This window comes from Sphaeramia orbicularis, chromosome 24 (genome assembly GCF_902148855.1).
Source record: "Sphaeramia orbicularis chromosome 24, fSphaOr1.1, whole genome shotgun sequence".
In the NCBI taxonomy this organism is placed as follows: domain Eukaryota; kingdom Metazoa; phylum Chordata; class Actinopteri; order Kurtiformes; family Apogonidae; genus Sphaeramia; species Sphaeramia orbicularis.
In genome coordinates this window covers 29,269,949-29,278,926 of record NC_043979.1, presented here as the reverse complement: position 1 = coordinate 29,278,926, position 8,978 = coordinate 29,269,949, and positions in this window count along the sequence as shown.

Here is an 8,978-nt window from a genome sequence, read left to right as displayed (position 1 = left end):
TAAATTATGAAAATATTTATAATAAGAAACTATCCTTTAACAGTAAAATTGGAATAACCTGAACAAATATGAACAACCTGAAATGTCTAAAGAAAATTAAGTGCAATTTCAAAAATATTTTGCCTGTTACTGATCTGTAATGCACATGTATAAAGGATAAGTCGAGGCATAATATTGATAAAAATGTACTTTAATTTTTTAACAAATTTCATTTTTCAGGTTATTCACATCCTTTTTGTTTGGATAGTTTGTAAATGTAAATATTGGCACAATTGAATGTTATTTTTTTGCACTAAAAAAATTTAGAGTTGTCATTATTTATTGGCTATCATGCTATTATTTTACTGGTCCGGCCCACTTCAGATTAAATTGGGCTGAATGTGGCCTCTAGAAGAATATGAGTTTGACACCCCTGCTCTAAGGTTTCCATATTATATATCCATACTTACCCTTCAGAAAATGTACTGACATAGACATTTTTCTTGCATCACTACTAACTCCACATGTCACTCTTACTACTACACTTATTTATATTTTATCACAAATTTTTAATTCTGTGTGAGCCAGTGCAACAAAACGTTATTCTGTGTACACTTGTTGTGTTCTGAATGACAGCAAAATCTAAGTGTACAGTTGTCTGACAGCTTCAGTCACAGTTATATCCTTTCCACTGATAACTTAATTCGTCCAAAAGTTTTGATTTTGAGAGTTTATGATGAGTTGGAGAAAACTGCCCACTGTTCCTAAATAAACTCTTTAAAAAGTCTTGGATTTTCTGGTAAATGCATCATCACAAAACTGAAAACAGGCTTGCTTTTATGAGCTCATGCAAAGTTGACTTTTTACAGACACGGTTCCTACAGGATGGACAAATGTACAGTCGTGGAAAAAATTAGTAGACCACCCCTTGTTTTCTTCAATTTCTTGTTCATTTTAATGCCTGGTACAACTAAAGATACATTTGTTTGGACAAATATAATGATAACAACAAAAATAGCTGATACGAGTTTAATTTCAGAGCTGATATCTAGCCATTTTCCATGTTTTTCTTGATAATAACCAAAATCACTTCAGTTCTTACATCAGTATCTATGGCATTGTACTGACAAAAACAGTGATTTTAGAGATTCCAGGTTTTCTTTTCTGTCTGTTTTAGTCACATGACAAACACAGGAGTTAGTACTTGATTGCATAACCATTTTTTTGATGACTTTTGATGGTCTAATAATTTTTTCCGTGACTATATAATGATCTGATGTAGATTAAACCTGCAACAGTATGTAAAATAGTTAGTATCAGATCAACCTTAAATGTTTAAGTAAAAAAGCAACATAAATGTAGCAGTAAAATGAATCCAAAAGCACCAAAACTTGGGTGTATCCACTTTTACTGCACATTCATTGTTCAGAAACATTTACAGATTACTTGTAATGGAGTATTTCCACATTTAGTAAATGATCTAAATATACAAAGATGACTACATTTAATGTTTGCATCATTAAAGGTGTCTATAAAACTTTATTACATCTTTATGGACGGTGTAGTTTGAAACCAAATGCTGTGAGACTTAAATTAATGAAATCATCTGTCTCATCCCCATTTTTGACATTAAAATTAGCTGCAGCTGCTTCAAATTTATTGGCAAAATCATCTAAACCAAACACTTAAACTTAATAAGCAAAGCAGTGTTAGTTTGTAGCAAAATATCTCCTTTTATGTACCATACAATGACACAAAACTCATTCAAATCTGATAGTGCCTGTTCTTATGAATTCCTACCACTTTTTTTAGTATCATTTTTGTGCATATGTGTGAGTGTCTCTGTAAACCACTGTTGAGGTGTGGATTTTATTACATCCTGTACTGTGTGTGGGTACCGCCTCCAGCATGTACAGGGGTACATCTTGATCTTGATCATTCTGATATAGATTTTTTCTCATGAGAAGTATTTGTTAGTTAAGATAAGATCATGTTTATTGGCCTCAATGGAACAATTGTCACATACCATAAAAACACAAACATTCCCAACAGCTGTAGTGCATTAATAAATGAACGGAAGTGTTTAAAAATAAAGCAATAAAGTGAGAGAACAGAGCAGAAACATGTGTTCTCTCATCTACCTCTTGATGGTATAGACACATCCACAGCTCACATGTAAGCACTCACACCTTTTACCGTTTAGGAAAAAAAACACACACTCTACTGAGAGCATGTGAGCTCTGAGTGTAACAGGCAGGTGTGTAGTGGAGTTTCAGGTCACTGTGACGGAGCTGAAAACTGGTTAAGGCGTCTGGAGATGCAGCCCGTACCCCGAGGGGTCCTGAGGTCAGAGCCGGGCTGACTCCTCTGGTGCCTGCCAGTCTCTGTCTTCAGTTGAGGCTGCACAGCTTGTTTCAGCCTGTGACGGATGTGCTAATGCTACTTCAGGTGTCAGGACGAGTGGAGTGTCTATGGCAGGGGTGTCAAACTCAATTTAGTCCAGGGGCCACATTCAGCCCAACACTGTAAGCCATGATAAGTGGAGTTTACTTAAAAAAATGGAGAAAAGTGGTTGCCTTAGAAAAAACTAATGATAAATTAACTTTTTAAATACATGTAACTTGCATTTAAAGGAGCTGTATGTAAGAATTATGTTCCAAGTAATCATTAAAGGTGTGGGAGATTTTCGTAACCACTTTTTCATCAAATCTGTAAAACCTCAGTCATAGCCTAAGTATCACGAATCTGTAAGTCTTTCTGTGATTACTCACCTGAATCTCTTGCATTACGATGAACAATTTTGCAGTGCCATCCACCATAAACAAAACCATGTGTTTACATTCAGAGCCGGGAAGTAACTCGGGCATCTTTGGAAATTTTTGTCACGACGTGCATTGTGGGAAACGAAGGCTCGAGCTGCCGATACCGCTGCAGGCGGCTGCGCGAACCTCCCTGTAGTAGCAGCGTAAGCCTCCGTTTCCCACAATGCACGTTGCATGGTTTTGTTTATGGTGGATGGCACTTCGAAATTGTTCACCGTAATGCAAGAGGTTCAGGTGAGTAATCACAGAAAGACTTAAAGATTCATGATACTTAGGCTATGACTGAGGTTTTACAGATTTGATGAAAAATTGGTCATGAAAGTCTCCCGCACCTTTAAATGGTCCTGGACGTCACCAGACAAGTTCATTTCAAATACTGATATCACTGACAGTAGTAGTTCTGCCAGAAAAGCTAAGTGTCAGTCCACAAGTAATGTTTATGTTGTCATTTTGTGTTTTGGTCTGATGCTCCGCCCATCACCTATCTGCCAATCACCAAGTCAGTAGTGTTTGGGCATCCAGGTTGCCCGGTCCCACTGAGCTGCATCTGGGAACATTTCTGATCACAAATGTCTGACATTACTAAACCTAAAAGGCCTCAGATTATTCCCAAATATGTCGTGACAAAATGAGAAACAAAACAAGGACATGTTTGGGGAGATGATTTTGAAACGTGGAGACGACTGAAAGTGGACATGAATTTAAAGACCGACGCCGGCTCTCCAGTGGTCTCCTGCGGCTCTCAGTGGCTCTTACTGGGTGGTGGGACTGCGGGCCTGTGCCGAGATGTTTTCTTCCAGGCCGAGCCGCCATGTCTTCTCCTGGTCTGGGCCTGGGTGAGGAGATCATGGTCTGGCTCCAGAAGAAAACAATGTGGCCCAGGTGAAGAGATTGGGCCTGGTATAAGTACCGGTGTGGGACTCGTTGCTTGCCATGGTTGCTCCTTGTAGTAGACGCTCGTGCCGGACCTGGCAACTCCTAGTCTGGGGGGAGGGGAGACCACACTCTACACTGTTTTGAATGTGATTGCAGTACCAGTTTTGGCCTCAAACCTACATATGACTTCTTTAACTAAGATTTTAAGTTAAATGTACAGGGGTTGGACAAAATAATGGAAACACCTTCACCTCAAGATGATAATGCCCCAATTCATACAGCTAGAATTGTTAAAGAATGGCATGAGGAACATTCTAATGAAGTTGAGCATCTCGTATGGCCGGCACAGTCCCCAGACCTCAACATTATTGAGCATTTATGGTCAGTTTTAGAGATTCAAGTAAGACGTCGATTTCCACTGCCATCGTCTCTAAAAGAGTTGGAAGGTATTCTAACTGAAGAATGGCTTAAAATTCCTTTGGAAACAATTCACAAGTTGTATGAATCAATACCTCGGAGAACTGAGGCTGTAATTGCCGCAAAAGGCGGACCTACACCATATTAAATTATATTTTGTTGATTTTTTAAGGTGTTTCCATTATTTTGTCCAACCCCTGTACTTAAAAAGTTAATTAATCATTACTTAATTTTTTTAAGGCAACCACTTTTCTCAATTTTTTAAAGTTTACTCAACTTATCCGGGCTAACAGTCTCCCCCCACTGAAAAAAGTAGCAAGTCAGCTAGTGGACACCTAGCTTAGACAAAATGTCTGTGGAACACATTAATGGAACTGGTGGAAAATCAACAAAACACTCCTCTCACAAGTTAAAACAAACAGTCGTTGATAGCCGACAGCCGCTTAGACCTTTTTGAGTTGTATCTTGTATGATAAGCACTGAAACTCCTATAGCAGCTACTCTCTGACCGAAAGCAGTGATGCATGTCCAGACATACATGGGCGGATGACAAGTGAAGAAAAAGAGGTGTGGTCATAACTAAAACTTATAAATTTAAATCCATTTAACTTAAATTTATTCACACCTTCAACTATATCTACATATGAGTTGACTATACTTAATATTTTCTAGTAATGTCATCAAACTTATATTTTTAAGTGCATTCTAATTACATTTTTTTAAGTATATTTGACATCCAGGTTTACAGTGAATATGACCTAAAGTGGGTCTGACCAGTAAAATAATAACAGAGAAAACAGTGCAAATATAATATGAAAATGTGTGTCCAAAAAGTCTTCAGAAAAATAAGTGCAACTTCAACAATATTATGCCTCAGTTGATCATTTACACGTGCATTACATTTACAAATACACAAAACATTTAGTAACAGGCAGAATATTGTTAAAATTGCACTTAATTATCTTAAAACATTTCAAGTTGTTCATATTTGTTCAGATTATTCACATTTTTTGTAAAAGGATAATTTGTAAATGTAAACATTTTCATCTAATTTTACTTTTTTTTTTTTTTTTACACCAAATCAAAGAAACAATTTGCAGTTTTCATTATTTATAGGTTATTATGATAGTATTTTAACTCATTTAACATCATTGATTGTTAATATCGTCAGTGTGATTTTTGCATTTCACAAATTCTTCTCATTGGACCATGTGGTGGGCCGGTTTTGGCCCACGGGCCATATGTTTGACACCTGTGATCCACAGTATAGTACAAAAATGTATAGTGGTGCAGGTTGTCATGTGTAAACCTGAGCAGGCCATTGGATCAACTTGTGTTTGTTTGAACAGTGCGTAATTTAGAAGCATATTTAAGCTACTTTAAGTCTGTGAATATTATGGTGTAATCTCAGCCTGTGAAGAGGGAAACACACAAAGGAAAAGATTGTGCTGCTGTTTTTGGCAGGAGAAAACATAAATAAAAGAATGGAGGAACAATTTGTCTGAACACATACTTGTACATGTAGATTTTTGCAGTAAACAAGCACAAGATACTAGTGTTGAAAAGATGCAGCTGGTTAGATTTCTGGATGTGGATGTTTTTCTAATTGACTGAATTGAGTTCTGCTTTGAGATGCCTTTAAGGAACATTGTTATATGCTTTTAGTACCTTTTTAAAATGAAGGTGTTTTATATGTATGTCCTAAGTTTAGAGATTTATGTATGGTTTTAGAACTGACTTTTATTGCGTTTTATGTATATTTTTAGTGTGCATGTATGGCTGTGATTTCTATTGTGTATTTTGTGTGGTCTTGGCCAGGACACTCGTGAAAAATTGATTTTTAATCTCAATGAGCTTTTTTCCTGGTTAAATAAAGGTTTTGGTAATAATAATAATAATAATAATAATAATAATAATAATAATAATAATAATTTTTGTCCTCTGTTGGGGACAAGAGTTTCAGAGCTTTACTTACAACTTCCCTGGGTGAAGGAAATTAGCCTAACACATAAAGACCCAAATATCCACTGATGATCAAAATCATCTATTTATCTAAAATGTTTAATACCTGCTGATCCACTAATCCTGTCAATACATGTAAATAATTGGTGTAAAATACAGTTTGTCATCTTTTCACAGTCATTAGATATGACCCATTTGGACGTTCAGAGGCTCTGTAGTTACCGCAGAAACACTGTCATCTTCTACAACATTAATTCACCAGGAAAATGGATCGAGTTGGATCAGTGACAGTGAATGAACACACTTGGTTTATGTTCAGTTAATGATAGATTTGACTGAAAAATACAGTTATTCTTCAGTTTTCTCTGTTTTTAATAGAATAACCCTCAAATGTTTCGTCAGCATGATAATTAAAGTGTATGATCAGTACATTAAATACAGGAAAATACCAGATTTTCATTGGAAAAATATTTATTTATTTATTTATTTATTTATCTATCCCACTACAAGATTGTCGCTAATGAGGAAGGAGGCAGAACTTTGCCAATTTTGAAAAAGAATTACCAATTTGTTAGACATTTTTGTGTTATATTATGTTTTTGTTTGTTCAAAAATAATATTTGAGCATTGAGACCCGATGTATCAAATATGATACAAAATTGAAACTCACACATGGAAACTGATATTTGAAAAAAAAAAAAAAAGGGGTTGTTCAGAAGTACCAATAAAGGCTCCAGTTTCAAAGAACTGAAATTTTCTATCAATGATTTAATGGTTCAGGCTTTACAGGGATAAAATGACTTTCAACTGGAACCATTTCTAGACCAATCAGGAGAAGACACACTACTACTACTACTACTACTACTACTACTAATAATAATAATAATAAATTGCATTTATAAAGCACTTTTCATTCAGCAGAATCTCAAAGTGCTACAGAGAGGAGACACTACTAGTATCCTGGTACTTTTCACGTGCCTTCACTTCCTCGTCACTGAGGTATCATCTGCTGTTACACCATGTTCCCTCTGGGTCCCACTACAGGAAATCACATTTTATACCGCCTGACAAAATTTCCTATAAACCTTTCATGCGTGACCATAGCAGGTCTTGACTCGGCCCCGGGGCCTGTACCGGGGCCCAGTACCTGCTGTTTCTGGGCACACCTTCCTGAGTCATCTAAGACTCTGGTAGTTTTGCGTCATGAAGCAAATGATTCAACTGTTAGGACAAAAGATGGTGCCGGGGTCAGGTTTCTTGTTTGTGGTAACACAGTAATGCCAAAAGCAGGAGGCCAAAGTCAGATTTCCCGTCAGTTAATTGGTCTGAAACTGTGATAGAATTGCATAACTAGGTCAGCTGTTTGATTTATGGCTCCAGAAGACAGATGTGTTATTAGTAGCTCTGTCAGTTATTATCGCCACACGAGCTGACTGAAATCATTTTCCGTAATTGTTGAATAATTAGAATTATTATAATACTGTACATATAATTATAATCGTTTTCATTCACCTGCATAAAACAGCTTGAAGAAACAGACGTGGCATGTCTCAGTCACTATTTCCACATTGTTTTCCACTGTTTGTATTTCGACTGATACTCTTCGTCATCTTCTGCTATGGTTTGATGGCAGATAAGTGGTGAAAATGTGCCAGCGACTCTTTATTTTCAACCACTTAACTTCGAAAATCTAATGGAGTGTGTTTTGGTGAGCATCTATAGACATTAGAATCATGAATTTAGCTACAACTGCACCATTATGTTAAAAGCAGAAGGAAAAACAACATCACATTGCCATGGTAGAGGTGATTTGTTGGATGTTCACCAAAAAACTGGTAGTCAAAGGTACTTATGAATCTGAAAAAAAAAAACATCAATGGATCCAAAATACCACCACAGTTGGCCAGACTTGGAAAGACTGCTGTACTTGGAGCTCCATAGTATAAAATTAATAGGAAAAAACAAACCGCAATCACTCCTATTAGAATTATTCTTCATGATTACTGTAAAAGATCTAGGACTTGGTATTGAACATCAAAATGTTTTTTGTCATTTAATATTAGATTTCAATGCCAAAAATACAATGTCAGTGCATTCATCATGTACAAATGATGTTTATTAAGGATTTTAAAGCAGCAAACGGCTTTTATTTTATGAATGTGCTTTTGAAAGTAACATACAGATGAGCTAGAAAATAATACTGCCTTGTGTAATATTGTTTTTGTCATTTTGTCAAAATGGATACTCAGTACTGGGACAAAATACTGTTCATAAACCGGTGCAGATGATATTTAAATAGTCCCCAGCACTGGATAGACATATTTATTGGTTCATTAGTAGAAAATGGAAATAACCTAAGGAATCCATTTGCCTTTTTTTCCTCAGTGATCACCAAGGTTATTATCGTTAACGAAAACTAACGAAATGACGAAAACTAGAATTGAAAAAACATTTTCGTTAACTGAAATTAATAAAAACTATAATTAAAAGAAAAAACGATAACTAACTGAAACTGTATTGTGTGCTTACAAAACTAACTAAAACGGATAAAAAATTATGGATAAAATTCCCTTCGTCTTTGTCAATGTTGGATCGATATGAAAGCGATTTATTTCGCTCTAGCAATTTTAGCTAGCGGCACCATACGACACTTCACAGTCCGTCACTTCTCGTCACTTGTTGTTTAGTCGTCTTCTGGTCCCCACTCAACCTGGAAAGATGAAGACTAAATTTGGGAGAAAGCAGCAGAGTCCTGTCTGGGATTTATTTGAATACGACAGAGAAGAAGAGAAAAGATATTTAAAAAAAACTACAACTAATACTAGAACTAAACTCAAACTAAGCATTTAGAAGAAAATGGAAACTAATAAAAACTAGCAAACCTGCTCTAAAAACTAAGTAAAACTAACTGAATTAGAGAAA